This window comes from Pinus tabuliformis, chromosome J, assembly GCF_031772625.1.
Source record: "Pinus tabuliformis cultivar Carrire ecotype Pingquan chromosome J, CPIR1, whole genome shotgun sequence".
NCBI lineage: Eukaryota > Viridiplantae > Streptophyta > Pinopsida > Pinales > Pinaceae > Pinus > Pinus tabuliformis.
In genome coordinates, this window is record NC_142295.1 from 1209704617 (window position 1) to 1209714290 (window position 9674).

Genomic DNA, 9674 nt, shown 5'->3' on the forward strand with positions numbered 1-9674 from the left:
AATGGTAAAGCGAATACAAAATATCTTGAGTGAAACATGTGAATCATTATACTTAGAAAACAAGGGAATTTCTTAGAGAATAGAACCACAATACAAAACAAATTGTAAGAAAAACATATTTTTTTCTCAAAAGGAAAAAAAATCAATTTGAAGCAAGTGGCAAAATTTAAACAGTTTATAATTTGTCACCCTAAAAGAAGCATTCCAAAAATATCTTGAAAACTCCACCTGTGAGTAATTCCTCATACGAGCTCCTTAGTGTGTTCTCTATCTTACAAGTGAAACTCTAGGCATAGAGAGGGTAGTGCTTCTTTACCAAACGTGGAGAGAACATAATACTTCGTTATCAAAAGAAGAGAGAGCTTAGTGGCTCCTAAGTGAAAGCCACAAGACACACATTTAATTAATCACATGAGACATTAATTAATCACAGGACGCGCATTTAGTTAATTACACATATACAAAGACGAGCATTGAAACAACGCAGAGGAGAAGAATAAATTAACTTAACTTCAATGAATTTATAGTTGAATCCAAATTTCAGTTTACAATACAACATGCAATGGTATTTCACACAATGATTAAAACACAAACTAGGCTTAAATTCACTACTTATCAAATTTGATTGAAAACCATCTTAAAAACCATTGGATCCACTTCATTAAATAATTTATTTAACAATATAAATTGCATATTTATTTTTGCCCCATTCGAAGATTACATTAAAATAAATCCATGTAAAAACTACATGCTACTATAGAAAGGATTTGGTGGAGAGGTCCTATGCTTGGCAATAAGGGCCAAACATCTTATTCATTAGCAATAAATTTTTCCAATTAAGTCTAACCACTATTATAGGAAAACAATTCTAATAGTAATTTTTATAAAAATGAAATAATATAAAAAAAAAAATATTTCCCATTTAAGATTTTTAATGAATAACTAAGAAAATTACAAAATAATTAAAAAACATCAAAAATTATATCTAATTCTAATGCCATGGAAATGTTTTTTTAGTTTCACAATATGAACTTCAAAAATCACATTACATCATGTATCAAATTTTGATTTCACACTGACACCTTCCAAAATAAGATGCTAATGTAACGAAATCTATACACTTAATTTATTTTATTTATGTTTTTTAATTGTGACAATATGAACTCAAAAATCACACCACATCATTCATAAAATCTTGATTTCATACTCACACCTTCCTAAATAAGATACTATAAAATAATAATATTTTTTTGTAAACTATGATCATCGTGACTGGTGTGAACCTCATAGCATATGAACAGAGAGTACAGTAGAGAGTCTGCTTGCTCATACTCTCCATAAAATAGTGGACATGTTTCATTGGTCAACTATGTTCAATGGGAGCATTAAGAACGTAGACATCAATTGATCAGTTTATCAAAGTGAAGCATTAAAAAAAACCTGACACAGTCAAAAATAAAACATAGATTACAAATCTATGTCATTTATTTTTATTTATTTTTGTAAGTTTAGGTAGGACCCTCTCATTTCCGAGTTTTTACATGTCCGTTATTCACCCCATTTCTGGGGAAGGTAGCACAAGAATCGAATCTAAGGTTTCCGGTTTGGTGAGACTTCATTTCCACGGCCATTGCCAATTGAATTACCCCATACAGACAAATCCAAGTCAAATATTAAAATACATAAATTACACATTTATTTTTGCCCGCTTGGAGTATTATATTAAAGTAAATCGATGTTGAATCTACATGCGTACTACGCCAACGTAAAACCAGTACAAACATTGAGAGCTATCCATCTAATCAGTGACACAATTCATCATGAAATAATAACATTCAATGTTTTTCAACCCATCACAATGTTGAGATTTTCTGTTTGTAACAAAATAGGAAAAATCTCAGCTGATGACAACAATAGGGATTCAGTTCCTAGATTAGCTCCAGGTTGTTGGGAGGGAGTTAATGCCTCCTATATTTGATGTGAGGGAATTAATGAGGCTGTTAGATTCTCTATGCTATTTAGCAGGCAACCATTCGAATGGTTTGCTGAGAGTGTGTGAGAGTTTTGTGAGGCTTTCATGATGTAATCTCCTGATTTAATTAATAAACTCCTGATGCCTATGTTTGGTGGACGTAGCCCAGATTGGTTGGGTGAACCACGTTAAAAACTGTGTTTATGTGCTTGATTTATTCTGCTGTGTGTTTAATTAATTTTGCTGTGCACCTGATCCAACAATTGGTATCAGAGCATGTTGGAGGTGCTGCCTGGAGCGCTGGCTGTGCTGGAGCTGCACTGTTTGGAGGTAGAGCGCAGGTGTTGCTGGAGCGCTGCTGTTGCTGGCGTGGAGAATTTTTCTCTGGTTGCTGGAGCTGTTGGTGCGTGACTCCGTGTGAATGTGTTCAGAAGCAGATGCGTGAATGCGTGTTGACCTGGTATGTTTTTTTAGTTTTCCGTGGAACATTGCTGCGTGTATATGGTTTTGTAACCAGCGTGCGGATTTACGTTTTGTAACCAGCGTGGATAGTTTTAAAAACAATGGTGATCTGTTATCAAAATCAGCGTGGGTATATATCATAACCAGCGTGCATTCATAACCGGTGTGCATTAAAGTAAATATCTGCATTGGAAAAAGTTTAACATGGGTTTAATACATTGATATATATTAAAACAACATTGATATATATGTAAAACAGCGTGGATTTATTAAAAGCGCTGTGTTGAGATTGGCGCAAAGCACAGAGGTGTGGATATGGTGTTTCTTAAACAGCGTGGATTTATTAAAACAACGTAGACATATTTTATAAACAGCGTGGATTATTTTGTTTGCTGCGTTGACCAATGCTGGAGCCTGAATTTTTTAAAACGCTGAGACCATTTTAAAACGCAGTGTGAGTTGATAAAAGGCAGTGTGATTTGATAAAACGCATTTTGAATTGAATTGAGTGGTGCTAGAGCGTGGATTTATTATAATATTGCTGAAGCTACAGTTTCATTAACGCAGTGCCAGTTGGATTGTGGGAATTTTTTGTGTGCTGGGATATTGAAGTTTTTTTAAAAAGGGACGTATCTTATTTTGAGATGTGTATATGGTACAGAATTTGCACAAATAAAATGAAAGTGTTTCTTTGTTTTAAAAAAAAAAAAAAAATAAAGAAAAGTAAAATAAGTGCAAAGGGCAGTTTTTTTTTGTAAAGGCATAGGCAGTTTTTTGTGTAAAAACAAAGGCATAGGCAATTTTTAAATTGTTGGTTGGATATTTGGAGATTACTGTGTTTTTTGCTCATATCTAATGGCGAAAACACAAAGTGCCCGGTTTGAAATTGAGAAATTTAATGGCAAGAATAATTTTGAGATCTGGAAGGTGAAGATGCACGATCTGCTGGTTCAACAAGGTGTGGCGAAAGCACTGTTGGGGAAAAACAAAAGGCCTCCTTCCATGACGGAGGATGATTGGGATGAGATGGACGATAGAGCTCTGAGTGCAATTCGGTTATGTCTGGCGGATGATGTTCTGTTTAACATTGTGTCAGAGAAAACCGCCGCAGGCTTGTGGTCGAAGCTTGAGAAGCTCTATATGACGAAGTCTTTGACAAATCGGATTCTCCTGAAGCGGCAGCTTTACGGTTTGCGGATGAAAGAAGGTACCTCAATTGCTGATCACCTGAATATTTTTAATACCTTATTGGTGCAATTAGACAGTCTAGATGTGAAATTTGATTTAGAGGATAAGGCGATAACTTTATTATGTTCATTGCCCGAATCCTGGGATCACTTTGTTACTTCCATGAGCTTTAGTACATCAGATATCCTTGAGTTTGACGATGTTGTTGGAGCCTTGTTGGCTAAGGAGACAAGGAAGAGGTCGAATGCAGACACCTCTACATCAGAGGTAATGATGGCCAGAGGTCGCTCACGAGAGAAAAACTCCGGGGGAAAGCATAGAGACTCTCGTTCAAAGTCCAAAGGAAAGAAGCCAAAGATGAAGTGCTGGCATTGTGGCAAGGCAGGACATCTGAAAAGGGATTGCTGGAAGCGAAAGCAGGCTGCTAAAGAAGGCTCTTCGATAGAAAAGAAGGAAGCCAACACCACGGATACAGGTTCAGTATCAGGTTCAGGTATGAGTGATGAGGTATTGTCAGTTAATATTTCAAAACATGATCAACATTGGTTGTTAGATTCTGAGGCATCTAACCACGTGTGTATACATAAAGATTGGTTTAAAACATATAGATCAATTGATGATGGTGTTGTGTACATGGGTAATGATGTAACATGTAATATTATTGGGATTGGAAGCATACAACTACAAATGTTTGATGGCACAACCAAAATATTAACCGATGTGAGGCATGTACCAGATTTAAGGAAAAATTTGATTTCATTAGGAGCACTTGATTCAAATGGATATAAAACTGTAATTCAAGGTGGAGTTATGAAAATCTATAAAGGTATTTTACTAGTGATGAAGGCTAAGAAAGTAGGAAATCTATTTCATTTAGAAGGTAGAACTGGGTCATATCATGTGTCTGTATCTGAACATGACAGTAGTTCCATTCACTTATGGCATCAAAGATTGGGGCATATGAGTGAAAGAGGATTGAAAATTTTGGCTGACCGAAAGTTACTTCCTAATCTAAGATCTGGAAAATTGGATTTCTGTAAACATTGTCTGTTTGGTAAACAAAGTAAACAAAAGTTTAAAATAGGCAAACATACTAGTAAAGGCATACTTGATTATATCCATTCATATGTGTGGGGTCCAGCTCCTACAGCTTCATATGGTGGTTCGTCTTATTTTGTATCATTCATTGATGACGTTTCTCGTAAAGTTTGGGTCTACATGTTGAAAAAGAAGTCTGATGTTTTTATGGTTTTCAAGAAGTTTAGAGCATTGGTAGAAAACACCACTAATAGAACTATAAAATGTTTAAGAACTGATAATGGTGGTGAGTTTTCCTCCAAGGAGTTTGACAGCTATTGCAAGGATGCAGGGATCGAGAGACATAAGACCACGGTTTATACTCCTCAGCAGAATGGAGTTGCTGAACGCATGAACAGGACTCTTCTAGAGAGAGTAAGGTGTATGCTGAGTAACGCCGGGTTGCCAAAGGAGTTGTGGACGGAAGCGGTGGCAACCGCTTGTTATGTGATAAACCAGTCTCCATCAACGACTATAGACTGCAAGATTTCGCAAGAGGTATGGAAAGGACACCCTTGTGATTATTCTAAACTCAGAGTGTTTGGTTGTGATGCATATGCTCTAGTGCCTAAACATCAGCGAACTAAATTAGATCCAAAGTCTAAAAGGTATATCTTTGTTGGGTATGGTGATGGAACAAAGGGATAGAGATTGTGGGATCCTACTACCCTCAAAATCATCATCAACAGAGATGTAAAGTTTAATGAATCCTGTCTTGTATAGTTAGATGTAGATAGAAGATTGAAACAGGATGATGTATCTGATTTCCAGCATATTCAGTTTGACAGCATTTCTAATGATAGTCATAACGACCATAGTTCAGATTCTAGTCATGAACAGGTTTCAGAATCAGATTATGAACAGGGTTCAGATGGAGGACATGAACAGGTCTCAGATGGCGATCATGAAGAAATTCCTACAGTTGATAGATATCCAATTGTGGAAGCACCAGAAACATTCTTAAGGAGATCTACAAGAATCAAACGTCGTCCGAGAAGGTATGATGATAATGTTACTTCAGTTGCTTTGATCGCTAATGATGATGAACCTTTGTGTTATCAGGAAGCCGTAGAAGGTTGAAATAGTGACAAATGGAAAGCAGCCATGAAGGAAGAAATGATGGCCTTAGGTAAGAATGGTACGTGGGATCTGGTTGAACTTCCCAAAGGCAGGAAAACTGTGGGATGCAAATGGGTCTTCAAGCTGAAACGGGGTGTGAATGATACGAAAGACAGGTACAAAGCGAGACTGGTTGCAAAATGGTTTTCTTAGAAAGCTGGTATTGACTTTCATGAGATTTTTTCACCAGTGGTTAAAATTGTTTCAATTAGAATTGTGTTAGCATTAGTGGCTTTGTTTGATTTGGAGTTGCAGCAGTTAGATGTTAAGACTGCATTTCTACATGGTGATTTAGATGAGGAAATATATATGGAACAACCGGAAGGGTTTGTTCAGCATCGCAATGAGAAATTTGTCTGCAGGCTCAAGAAGTGAATATATGGCCTGAAGCAGTCGCCTCGGCAGTAGTATAAGAAGTTTGATTCTTTCATGTTGAGTCAGAAATATGTTAGAAGTGAATATGATCATTGTGTTTACTTTAAGCAGTTAAATAATGGCATGTTCATTATCTTAGTGTTATATGTTGATGATATGCTTTTAGCAAGCAAAAGCATTGAAGAAATCAACAGGTTGAAGACTCAAATGGCAAGGACGTTTGATATGAAAGATCTAGGAGCGGCAAGACAGATTTTGGGCATGGAGATTTTCAGAGACAGGGGCAATGGTAAGCTGTGGCTATCACAACAGAAGTATGTTGAGAAAATACTTTTGAGGTTTGGTATGAACAATGTGAAGCCTGTGTCGATCCCTTTAGCTTCCCATTTTAAGCTTTCTTCGAGTTTATGTCCTAATACAGATGAAGAAAAGGATTATATGTCTCGAATTCCTTATGCCAATGTAGTAGGATGTTTGATGTATGCGATGGTGTGTACGCGACCAGATATTTCACATGTAGTTGGGGTTGTCAGTAGGTACATGGAAAATCTGGGTAAAGAACACTGGTCAGCAGTGAAATGGGTGCTTCGGTACTTGAGAGGCACAAGTAGTTATTGTATTTCTTACAATAAGAGTAGTGAATTTGTTTGCGGATATGTTGATTCCGATTTTGCAGGTGACTTGGATAAGAGAAGGTCAACTTCAGGGTACGTCTTTACTCTTGCAGGTGGAGCTATAAGCTGGATTTCAAAGCTACAAAACATTGTTGCTTTATCCACTACTGAAGCAGAATACATTGCTGCTTCTCATGCTTGCAAAGAGGCGGTTTGGTTGAAAGGTTTGCTTGGTGAGTTTGGTAGGTTACAGGACAACATCAGGTTACTTTGTGACAGTCAAAGTGCAATAAATTTAGCTCAGAATCCGGCCTATCATAGTAAATCAAAGCATATTCCAATCAAATATCATTTTGTAAGACAGGTTATCACTGAACGGGGAGTTTCTCTTGAAAAGGTGCTTACAAAGGAGAACTGTGCAGACATGTTCACGAAACCAGTTTTGTTGGAGAACCTACGCTGGTGTTTGGCTTCTCTTGGCTTGCAGAAAAGATAAAATAATAATAACAGGGCATCAGGCGAATTTTTGTCAAGGTGGAGATTGTTGAGATTTTCTGTTTATAACAAAATAGAAAAAATCTCAGCTGATGACAACAATAGGGATTCAGTTCCTAGATTAACTCCAGGTTGTTGGGAGGGAGTTAATGCCTCCTATATTTGATGTGAGGGAATTAATGAGGCTGTTAGATTCTCTATGCTATTTAACAGACAACCATTCGGATGGTTTGCTGAGAGTGTGTGAGAGTTTTGTGAGGATTTCATGATGTAATCTCCTGATTTAATTAATAAACTCCTGATGCCTATGTTTGGTGGACATAGCCCAGATTGGTTGGGTGAACCACGTTAAAAACTGTGTTTATGTGCTTGATTTATTCTGCTGTGTGTTTAATTAATTTTGCTGTGCACCTAATCCAACACACAATTTAGATAAATAAATTAAAAATATTTCGATAAAATAAATTAATTTCATTATAACATTATAAATGGTTATTTGATTTTTGTCCACTTATTAATTCAGAGTTTGAGCATAAATCGACTTTTCCTTGAGGCAGGGATAATAAATGTATTTTTAGTGTTTTTTTTAAATAAAAGGGAACATTATTATTCGTATCCCTGTCACACGCAGGGATTACGCATTGGTATTCAGTGATTTTATATTAAATTTGTTAAACATTTCAAATATTTTTGAAATAATTAAGGTGAAATTTTAAGAAGTTATTTTTTTTTTTTTGCTAATTATTTAACTAGTGTTTATATTTGATGTTATTGGTTGTTTATATATAGATTTTATTGGAAAATACGTTTATTGGGACACCCTTAGAGTGCTAATCTAGTCATGTCTCGTCTGACCGATCCGGTCTATCTCATATGTTATTTCCTTTCTTGTTATTGTCATCTTATCGTTGGCAGCTGCCATGAGATAGTTTTATTGCAAAGGTCGACGGATCTCTGAGAAGACATTCATAATCTTGTTCATGTTAATCCAAGTAGATTCAACATTAAAAACTTTCAAAAGTTGCTTGAAAAATCTATAAGAGGACCATACATTTTGCTGTAAATTTATAAAAAAATATCTACACCCTTCCCAAAACTCGCTCACAGGGGCTTCACTAAATGAACCTATGATATAGCACGTGTGTTCATGGCATACTAAAAAATACCCTTAATTTGACTACATATTGGAAAATACCTCTAAAAATCACATTATCTAACCCCCTACCAATATGAATCCAATACACCTTCCCAATTTAAAAAACCCCTACTTTCACTAGATATTATAGGTATCCATTTTTTTGTTAACATTTTTTATACCCCTTTCTATTTTTTCATTAACTTTGAGCTCCATTTTTTGTACCTCCCAATATAAAAACTCTTTACCCCCTATAATATGCTCAATATATTATGTCACTTTTTCCTCAATATATATCCCCCAATATGAACGCACGTGGTATGATATTGCTCTGCTAGTGAAGCCCCCGCGAACTCGCTACAACTTCATTTACTCTTGTGTATGAGGTAGCTTTCACCATACTATATTTAATTAAAATACTTCACCACTGTGAGCTAAGCAAATCTTAAAAATTGCAATTTAAATTTAAAGTTATTTGTACTTAAATAAGGATATTAAAGTTGTAATCTATTTAATGTAGCTTAGGTGGTTGGGAGGGTTTAATGATAACCTCCCCACCCAGTTTCAAGTCTCATTGACATTATGTCCTTTATGAGCAGCCTTTGTACTACTCCATTGGGAATAACCATAAGAGAGAAAAAACTTTTAAAAAATAAGATATTTAAGTCTCACATTTAAATATCACATTGTTAAACATTAAAAATATTAAACATATTTAATTGTTTTATTTTAAAAAATTTATTATAAGTTTTTTAAATAATTTTTGTTTAGTCGCACTTACCTTCTATATTACGTATTTCATATATAATATAACCTTTATTCTATTTCAATAGAATTAATATTTACATTTACAACTAAATACATGTTATGAAAATTTCAGTGTTCCACGGGGACGCGTCCCCCCCTGGGGGTCGAGTTTCCTAGCTCCCCCGCGCTCCGGGAACTTGGGGACAAGAGGGGGTCGTTTCCCCACGCTACCAAAAAACAGGGTACACAGGGGGACTTGCCAGGGGGTCGTTTCCTCCCGTTGAGGGGTCATTTCTGAAAAAGGGGGTCATTTAAGTCACTCCATTCGAAATTTATTTGTTGGCCAATGCCCTCACTCCATTCGAAACTCGTTGTTGGACGTCGCCGACACACATTGAAGTTTGAACACTAAACTTCGTTGTTGGACGGCTATCACTCCACTGCTGGACGCCATCACAGACGTGGACGCTAGTCGCTGCTACACACACAT